The 10,338-nt window shown below is 40.4% G+C and overlaps 1 pseudogene across 1 annotated transcript; it reads left to right on the plus strand.

The window, feature by feature from the left end:
* The first annotated feature begins 2,389 nt into the window (after positions 1-2,389).
* LOC145879947 (Ig kappa-b4 chain C region pseudogene) lies at positions 2,390-4,684 on the plus strand (annotated as a pseudogene). Its single transcript, XR_014392825.1, has 3 exons — positions 2,390-2,402; positions 3,144-3,203; positions 4,102-4,684. The product of XR_014392825.1 is annotated as an Ig kappa-b4 chain C region pseudogene (transcript).
* The last annotated feature ends 5,654 nt before the right edge of the window (positions 4,685-10,338 follow it).

Below are 10,338 nucleotides of genomic sequence, written 5' to 3' on the forward strand. Positions count from 1 at the left end.
CACCCTTGGCCCAGCCAAACTACCCGTGTGCCCCCCCCAAAAAAATGTATTGGGGGTGCCTCTCGTGCTTCAACACCAGTCGTGTTCCTCGGTAGAGTTCCCGGTCCTTACCAGCCTTTCACCATTCCTCCCTCTCTCTTTCCACCTGTCCCCATGGAAGGCGATCCTTTCCCGCCTGGATCTCCTCCCAAGTGTAGGAGCCTTTTCCCCCCCAAGATCTCCTCCCAGGTCCATTTCTCACCATAGTCCAACTCAAATTCCCTTTGCTCCTCAAAGTCCACCTGTTGCTCCTTCCTCCGCTGCTTGGTCCGTTTGTGGTGGGATATTCTGTCACGGTTGTCGTCTGGAATGGAGGACCAAAACGCAGCAGGAATGTGGATGCTCATCTTGTATATTTATTTAAATAACAAGAACACCAAAAACAACAAAACAAAACGAACTCACGAACAAGAAAACAGTCTGGTCAGGCTCACACTCAGCAAAACAAGAAACAATCTCCCACAAACACTAAACCAAACACATACCCATATATAGGACTCTCAATCAGAGGCAACGAGAAAGCACCTGCCTCCAATTGAGAGTCCAACCCCCCATTAACCTAAACATAGCAATACAACTAACTAGACTAAACATAGAAATACGTTAACAAGGAACAGTGCCCAAAAACCCCGGAATACATAAATCAAATACCCTTCTACAAAAACACCACCCCGAACCACATAAAACAAATACCCTCTGCCATGTCCTGACCAAACTACAATAACAAATAACCCTTATACTGGTCAGGACGTGACACACAGTGGTGTGAGGGAGAATGTATGGGTAATGTTTGGGGGCTTTATTGTATGTGTTTGAATCATGTTGATTAAATTCTAGCTATTCAAAATACAGGTCATCTTTAGGGGTTTGGATCATTGCACATCATCTCTATCCAGATTGGTTGATGGTTTTCCTTGAGTTACTCACCAGAGTCAACATGTAGTTAATGGTCAGGAATAACATTTAGTGATCAGTTATGATCTAAGGTCTTCTAGAAATAGTTCTAGTTTGACTCTATTGTTGTTCAGCTCTACTACACACTGTCATTGTACTGGATCATCTCCTCCTCTCAGCACCTGCAGTAGGTCCCAGCTGTAGCAGTACAGTCACTGTGCAGTCTGACTGAGGGAGGTTTTTGTACGGCTCTGTATCACTGTGTGAACACACAGCTACTAGGGCAGTGTAAACTCTGACAGTAGTAATCTCCTGCATCTTCAGCCTGGACTCCACTGATGGTCAGAGTGAAATCACTCCTAGATCCACTGCCACTGAATCTAGATGGAGTCCCAGACTGAAGTGTTGTAGCAAGGTAAATAAGGAGTTTAGGAGCTCCTCCAGGTTTCTGCTGGTACCAGGCTAAGAGATTATTAGAATACACATTACTGCTGGTTTTACAGTTCAGAGAGACTGTCTGTCCTGGGAGAACAGCTTTCACTGTAGGAATTTGAGTCACAGTGTACTGTCCTCTGGATTCTGAAACAGAGAATAAAAACATTTATATGAGTGAAGTATTACATTTAGTAATCAATAATTTTGAAAGAAATAGTAACATTGATATACATGTTGATAGTGTACATTCAATTCATTCAAAAAATTCTATCCTTGGAGGCAGAAAGCAAGTGTCCAGATGAATATGGTGATAAAAGTCATGGTTGTTGTGGGTTCTGTTGTCATGAAGGACAGCTCTCAGTCATGAAGTGTTAAACTCACAGGGCTATAAACACTACCAGACCACTGAAGCATGTGCTGCTAATGCAAAGTGTCCTCTCTATGCAAATTTACTTTTTTTGGTCCTACTAGGAAACTGTAGTCATTTTTATTATTATTTTAGTTTATTTTCAGACTACAAAAAAAGGTGTATTACTGCACTTAATTTATGTTGAAAAAAGGGAGAGGGATGAAAAATGTTCCTAAAACAAAATCAACAAATATCTATGTACTCCATAGGTCAAAGTCATCTGTCTAATCAGGTCCCTCCCTACACAGTCTCAGGGGGCAGGCAGGGAGAAACATCTTCAGACAGTGTTCCCTGCAATGCTTCGGCTGTTAATTCCAGAAGACCCAAAAACCTTTCAGCTGCAGATACAATTATGTCCAGTTTCTTGGATTTCTTGTTTGTTTGGGCAGTACAATTTATCACCTGCACAATAAACGCGTCAAAATCCACCTTCTTCAGGATCAGTGTATCAGGATCCCTCAATGACATTCTCAGGCTCTGGGGCATCCACTGCCATAGCTTCCTCAGCTCAACTCCTACAACTATTTCCACCGCCTCCGTGTAGGAGACCTGTTGAAGAGGTTTGTGTGAGCAGCAGAATTTTAAAGGTTGGGGCTGATTGTCCAGGCAATCATGGCTCTGATTGGTAAACTAGGTTTAACTGGGCTAAATTAGAGTCTGGCAAGGTGCTGGAAGGTTCTAGCAAGACAGAGGTCTTGCTCTTGACAGAAACTCACATTGTTTTAGGGGCTTATAACTTTGTTAATCCATCTCAATAAATATGGTTGAATAATTGCTTGAAATTCATTACCTGACAGAGGGATCTTACAGAGACTGGGGTTTTTGTTCTGAAATGATGTGAGACACTGTTGTTGCACAGAGTCCATTCAACGTATTATGTGACATGTAAAGGCAATGTTTACATATGAACTACAGCGAAATAGGAGGAATACTAATGCAATCTGGACATATAGGTGTTATCACTTAAGGAATGATTTAACATGAGGGTGGATGAGTTGACATTGATTTGATTTTGGGAAAAAATACATAAGGCCTACACAAACTATGGCCAGTTAGAATATTAATATTATAAATAAGTATGTTACTACATCTAATGAAATTTGACCTGCCCTTCAACTATGAGAGTGATTAGTTTACATTTTAGATTAGTTGTATGAATAAAACATACTGCACCTTGTAGGAAATGTAGAGTAAACAGAAAGTTTTGCAAAAACATTGGGGAAAAAAAACAAAAAACACTTTATTTCAAGTGAACAAAATAAAATAATCTTTGGCAAGTATTCATAACATAGCATAGTTAATGATTTGAACCACAGTCTAAAGAAATTCAGCTTCCCCAATGGTCAGGAGGTTTTTGTACCAGCAGTAATAGTGATTGTATCACTGTGGTGCACTTTTGGTAGCGGCACCAGACTTGATGTTGGAAGTAAGTAACACGCTCTTTGATATGTCTTTCTGATAATTTTGGGGGGTATTTTACTTTCTTAAACTCTGTCTCTATGAAAATATTGTGATTTTACATTTTTTACTTTCTAAAAAATAGCGTTTTTTTCTATTACTTTTGACTAAGCCTTCTTTCAAATGAAATGTTGTTTAACCAAAATGTTCACATGTAGGTGTTCATTTAAATGTGTGGCTTGGTTGATTGCAGAGTATTATTTTGTTATGATAACTATTTAATAATATTGAATATAGTTGTTCATTGTGTATTACTGTTTGCGTGTGATTTCAGATCTTTCAATCTCAAATATCTTTGGTAAATTTAGCTTTTGACTGAGCCTTATTTAAAATGTATTGAATCAAAATGATAAATTGTAGGTTTATTTGTATATCTGATTTGTATACTTGCAGACTATAACTTAATTCTGGTAAATAACTACTTAATAGTATTGCATATAGTATTCATCATTGTTGCATTGTATTCATGGTAGACTTCACTGTTAGTGTGAAGACAAAGGGTCTCAGTTTTGGTTGTAACTGACTTCATAATCCAACATGGTTGATATGTGATGAAAATACTATGAATATGACTAGGTTATTCTGATCAGATCCATTCCTAAACAATATCTGTATAACATGTATATGACACCATATGACTAGTAACTCTAGTTATTTAACCACTTTATACTTGTTTGGTTCATAAATCTGCTGTATCATATTACTTTAGTGTTTTCTCCACATCTTTTAAACAATCTAACTTCTACATTCAATTTTCGAGGGCATTTCCACTTCACTTTATTTTGATGTGTACTTTGCTGAAGATAATCTCTTACTGTAGCTGTACTTGATGTAGTTACTTAGTTGATGTGTTCTGTTTGTTCCAGGTAACAGTGCCCCCACCCTCACCGTCCTGCCCCCCTCTAGTGAGGAACTGTCCAGTACAACAACAGCCACACTGACGTGTCTGGCCAACAAGGGCTTCCCCTCAGACTGGACCTTGAGCTGGAAAGTGGACGGGACCAGCCAGAAGCAGGAGGCCAATCCTGGGGTTCTGGAGAAGGATGGCCTATACAGCTGGAGCAGCACCCTGACTCTCACTGCCCAGGAGTGGACCAAGGCAGGAGAGGTGACCTGTGAAGCCCAGCAGAAATCCCAGACTCCAGTCACCAAGACCTTGAGGAGGGCTGACTGTTCTGGGTAGGACCCCTCAGTCACACACCCCTGTGGAGAGAGGCTGCTGGTTCCTCTGCTTTGACTCTGTTCTGAGATCAGATGTTCTCTGTCTTATTGATCACTGACATGTAAACTAACAGAGGGCTTTGCTTGAGTTCATGTATCAATCCTCTCTGTAGACTGAGGTTGTATCAGTGTTAGATGTGATGTGTTCAGTTTTATTACTATTAGATACTGTAGGAATGTTTGCTTTGATTTACTGATGAAAATAAAGATTTCCCTTTGGAACAAATATTTTCGTTGTCTCTTTGAATAATTAGATTTTAGTGGTAAATGTTGAATGGTATAGACATATATTAATAAAGCCTGATTCACAGTTTATTTTAAAACTATCAGACCTAAATGTCATTGCGTAGTTATTTATGTTCTAACTGCGTTGTGATCAACCAGTAGTTCATAGTAAGGGATGGATCGAAATGTACCGAATGGGTACCTGGTGGAAAATGGGTTCATGCTTTTTCAATTTAACTCAAGGGGATGATTTAGTATTTCGTTTTTCAATTTAGTCCAGGGGAGGGTCATGTAATTTGCATTTCATGAAATGTGTGTATTTGTCAGTGTTTTAAAATTAGTTGCTTATTATGCTATACAGTATATCGATGTGTGTCCGATGCCACCCCTCATAATCAAGTGCGCCTATAGGCTATTTAGTGTGGTCTCAATCAAATGATCCCTAGCCTAGAGGCTACAGGCTACGAAGTGTATGCTCAGAGAAGCACCACGCAAGTTATATTTCTATGATAGCTGTTAGGATGGTGTAAATAAAACTAGGCTGCACTACACATCGCAATGGATATTTCAAACCTGAGCCCCGGCCTTCTCTACGCTTGCTGATCAAAAACGTTTCTGTGTGCTGCCTCACCAATGGCTGTGCTGTGTAGGCCTATGGTTACAGTTCAGGAGGAGAGTCAAAGGGTTCTTCTGAAAGCCTGGTCAGTGGTATAAAGTACTTAAGTAAAAATACTTTAAAGTACTACTTCAGTTTTTTTGGTATCTGTACTTTACTTTACTATTTATATTTATGGCAACTTACTTCACTACATTCCTAAAGAAAATAATGTCATTTTCCCTGACACAAAAAGTACTCCAATTCACACACTTATCAAAAGAACATCTCTTGTCATCCTACTGCCTCTGACCAGGCGGGTCAAAAAAGAAATAAGTAAAAGTGAAAGTCACCCAGTAAAATATTATATTGCGTGCAGACTAGCCTATAGCCTATGTTCTGTTCAGTTTGAGAAAGACAGCGCAAAGATGAGAAGGAGGACTGGAAGTTAACTTTGATTTTATTAAAAAACATGTTTCTTGCCCATGATGTAGGCTATTCATAAGAGTTATTGACCTCACAATAGTCCACATTCAAGACATTTACATTGTGCTGAAACTTGAAGCAGCAGCCGCGGCACAATTAGTCAGACAGCTCATGGTGCTGAAAGTAGGGCAAATTCAAGTAGGCGTAATTCATTTCAATGTCTTCATTTTAGTAAGTCTTCACTAACAACAAGAGGGCTTTGTGTTGATGCCTATTTCTTCCTATTTAATAAATAAGAGGTAGAGCTATCCGTTTGACCAGCGAAATTAGGCTACAGGCTGCAATATCCATAGATTTGTCAGTCAATTCCTCAACCCACCATGCACACTTTAAAATAGCCTACAATCTTAGAATTTATTTCTCCCAAAAGGGTTATTCTGCTGTACCCATAGGATAACCCTTTTTGGTTTCATGTAGAACCTTCTGTGGAAATGAGTTTACAAAAGGGTTCTACCTCGAACCAAAAAGGGTTCTTCAAAAGGTTATCCTATGGGGACAGCCGAAGAACCCTTTACAGGTTCTAGATAGCATATTGTTTCTAAGAGTGTTGTCTACCTCATGTCAGTGAAGAGCTATTAAGTTAAGACCCAGACTGGAATTGAGGGGGCATGAGAGGGTATTCCATATGCCTACCTTTTATTAAAGTAAATGGCAAAAAGCACAGGCCTACCAATTGTTAGTTTAAGTTTTGATGAAAATAAAACATCTATAAAGTGATCTATGACAGCTCTTTGGTCAGCGATGCTTTATGCTAGAAACAAGCTGAGAAATTGACTGCTTGGGAAGTAATCCAATTCTGTCACTATCAATTGATTAAACTATTAACATTCTGTACATTAGAAGATGTTTAAACTCAGACAGCTTTTAGGGAAACACTTGTAACCTTCCTTCATTGAGTTAAGCCATGGAAGAATAGTAGCCAGCAGTTAAAGCTTACATTTTACTGTGTCGGAAGGCCTACTCAGTCTGGAATGGAAAGGCTAACTTTTGAATGTACCGTGCTCAGATTTCTAATTACATATAAGATTGAATTATTTGCATTACAGGGACAGTTTTGTTGCAAACAAGATGTGATTTGGCATAGAGAAACATGATAAGATGCACTCATAAGAATATCTCTCTGTCCATTTATAGCCTGTAATTTAGGTCATTTGTATGGTTTTAAAAAATCATTCTGCTAATATGTAAAATGATGTAGAATTGCATGAATGTTTTTTAAAAGGCAGTTTTTTCTCTGACCCGCAAATACCATGCAATGCTTTTATTATAAAGGAGATCTTTCCACCCCTACTCTTGTCCACAACCTTCTGGCCTTCAGCCCTGTGCATTATCAACATTCCTGCATTGCCATGGAGGTCTGATGCTTACAGGGCGAAGACCACTTTATAAAACTGCATATCTAAAGCTCTGGTCTGTTCAAGAAATGAGGGTAAACGGTAGGCATGTTCCCTGCTATCCACTTTATGTTTTAATTATTATTTTGGGTAAAGGGGAGGATCACTTGTTTCATTTTCAAACGTTCAGGGAGGGCCATCCATTTTCGTTTAAGAGACGTCCGATTTTCTCCATGTAAGCATAACTTTCCCTCCCTAACACAAGATAATAAGAACATTTTCACAGATTAACAGGTGAGGTCTAGCAACATGTAGTAGATCATAGTCCTTGTTCAGTTTTTGACCCAGTTGACTTCTAGACTTTTACAGACAGCTAATACTATTGAATATTTGATTTATATCTTGGACTCTTACCAATGTGATGATCACACCTGCATTAAGCTACATTTGTTTGAAAAGTTGTCCACATAACATTAAAAGTATCACATCTTCACGATAGTCATAGAGTCTTCTCTACCTCCAACCCTCTGGGAACAGAGTGAACATCTGGTGACAGTGCTGCTCTATTCTGGAACAAGCAGAACCACCCAGCCCTGTCTATGTAAATCTCAGTTTTACTCCCCACAGCTACCAGTTGAACAGTTTCACTGCCTGAAATACCCTGGACTGGCCAGATGTGAGGGAGTGGACTGGTTTTAACCTCTATAGTGGATTCAGGGAGGACGACATAACAGATATCCCACCATATTAATGACAGATAAAATGGGTATTATAGTTTATGTAAACTCAGCAAAAAAAGAAACGTCCCTTTTTCAGGACCCTGACTTTCAAAGATAATTTGTAAAAATGCAAATAACTTCACAGATCTTCATTGTAAAGGGTTTAAACACTGTTTCCCATGCTTGTTCAATGAACCATAAACAATTAATGAACATGCACCTGTGGAATGGTCGTTAAGACACTAACAGCTTACAGACAATATGCAATTAAGGTCACAGTTATGAAAACTTAGGACACTAAAGAGGCCTTTCTACTGACTCTGAAAAACACCAAAAGAAAGATGCCCATGGTCCCTGCTCATCTACGTGAACGTGTCTTAGGCATGCTGCAAATAGGCATGAGGATGTGGCCAGGGCAATAAATTGCGATGTCCGTACTGTGAGACGCCTAAGACAGCGCTACAGGGAGACAGGACGGACAGCTGATCGTCCTCGCAGTGGCAGACCACATGTAACAACACCTGCACAGGATCGGTACATCCGAACATCACACCTGTGGGGCAACAACAACTGCACGAGTTACACTAGGAAAGCAAAATCCCTCCATCAGTGCTCAGACTGTCCACAATAGACTGAGAGAGGCTGGACTGAGGGCTTATAGGCCTGTTGTAAGGCAGGTCCTCACCAGACATCACCGGCAACAATGTCGCCTATGGGCACAAACCCACCGTCGCTGGACCAGACAGGACTGGCAAAAAGTGTTCTTCAATAATGAGTCACGGTTTTCTATCACCAGGGGTGATGGTCGGATTCGCGTTTATCGTCGAAGGAATGAGCGTTACACCGAGGCTTGTACTCTGGAGCGGGATCGATTTGGAGGTGGAGGGTCCGTCATGGTCTGGGGCGGTGTGTCACAGCATCATCGGACTGAGCTTGTTGTCATTGCAGGCAATCTCAACTCTGTGCGTTACAGGGAAGACATCCTCCTCCCTCATGTGGTACCCTTCCTGCAGGCTCATCCTGACATGATCCTTCAGCATGACAATGCCACCAGCCATACTGCTCGTTCTGTGCGTGATTTCCTGCAAGACAGGAATGTCAGTGTTCTGCCACGGCCAGCGAAGAGCCTGGATCTCAATCCCATTAAGCATGTCTGGGACCTGTTGGATCGGAGGGTGAGGGCTAGGGCCATTCCCCCCAGAAATGTCCGGGAACTTGCAGGTGCCTTGGTGGAAGAGTGGGGTAACATCTCACAGCAAGAACTGGCAAATCTGGTGCAGTCCATGAGGAGGAGATGCACTGCAGAACTTAATGCTGCTGGTGGCCACACCAGATGCTGACTGTTATTTTTGATTTTGAACCGCCCTTTGATCATTATTCCATTTCTTTTAGTCACATGTCTGTGGAACTTGTTCAGTTTACGTCTCAGTTGTTGAATCTTGTTATGTTCATACAAATATTTACACATGTTAAGTTTGCTGAAAATAAATGCATTTGACAGTGAGAGGACGTTTCTTTTTTTGCTTTTAGATACTGTATGTAGTGTAAATGTGTCTTATGTTTGAGCGCAGCATGATTTCTCATTCACAGATCTAACAGTCCTGCTCATCAAAATAGTTAAAAAAATGTTAGAAGATCACATCCATTTAAATCAGACATTTGGTTGAGGTTCATATGAGGACTTGTTTTGGGGTGCTGAAGTGATTGTAACTTTGAAGTAATGTTGAGGTCATAACACCTTTTGTTTTACTTCTGTAGATCTTGCTTTGAATATGGACAGGAATTGTGTTTCAAAACTTCAAATAACTTGTATATATACTTAAAGGCCATGACAAAAAGTACACGTCATAACCATGATGATGATGATGAGGATGGTCATGTGATCTTAATGATTGCTTTCTATTACTGTCACATGTCACAGTTGACCTCATCTAGTGACCATTTTTCCATGTCACTGTCTCGTCCCCCTCAGCACCTGCAGTAGGTCCCAGCTGTAGCAGTACAGTCACTGTGCAGTCTGACTGAGGGAGGTTTTTGTACGGCTCTGTATCACTGTGTGAACACTGGACCACTGTGTTCACTCTGACAGTAGTAATCTCCTGCATCTTCAGGCTGGTCTCCACTGATGGTCAGAGTGAAGTTACTCCCAGATCCACTGCCACTGAATCTAGATGGAGTCCCAGACTGAAGTCGGTTTGAAGAGTACATCAGGAGTTTAGGAGCTCCTCCAGGTTTCTGTTGGTACCAGGCCATACAGTAATAATACCCAGTACAACCAAAAGATACAGTCACACTGGTTTTACAGTTTATAATAATTGTCTGTTCTGGGAGAACAGTTTTCATTGTAGGAGTCTGAGTCACAGTGACCTGTCCTCTGGATTCTGAAAAAATATAAATTTAACCTGTTATGGCTAGGGGCAGTATTTTCACGGCTGGATAAAAAACGTACCCGATTTAATCTGGTTACTACTCCTGCCCAATAACTAGAATATGCATATAATTATTGGCTTTGGATAGAAAACA

Source organism: Salmo salar, chromosome 07 (genome assembly GCF_965601325.2).
Source record: "Salmo salar chromosome 07, fSalSal1, whole genome shotgun sequence".
NCBI lineage: Eukaryota > Metazoa > Chordata > Actinopteri > Salmoniformes > Salmonidae > Salmo > Salmo salar.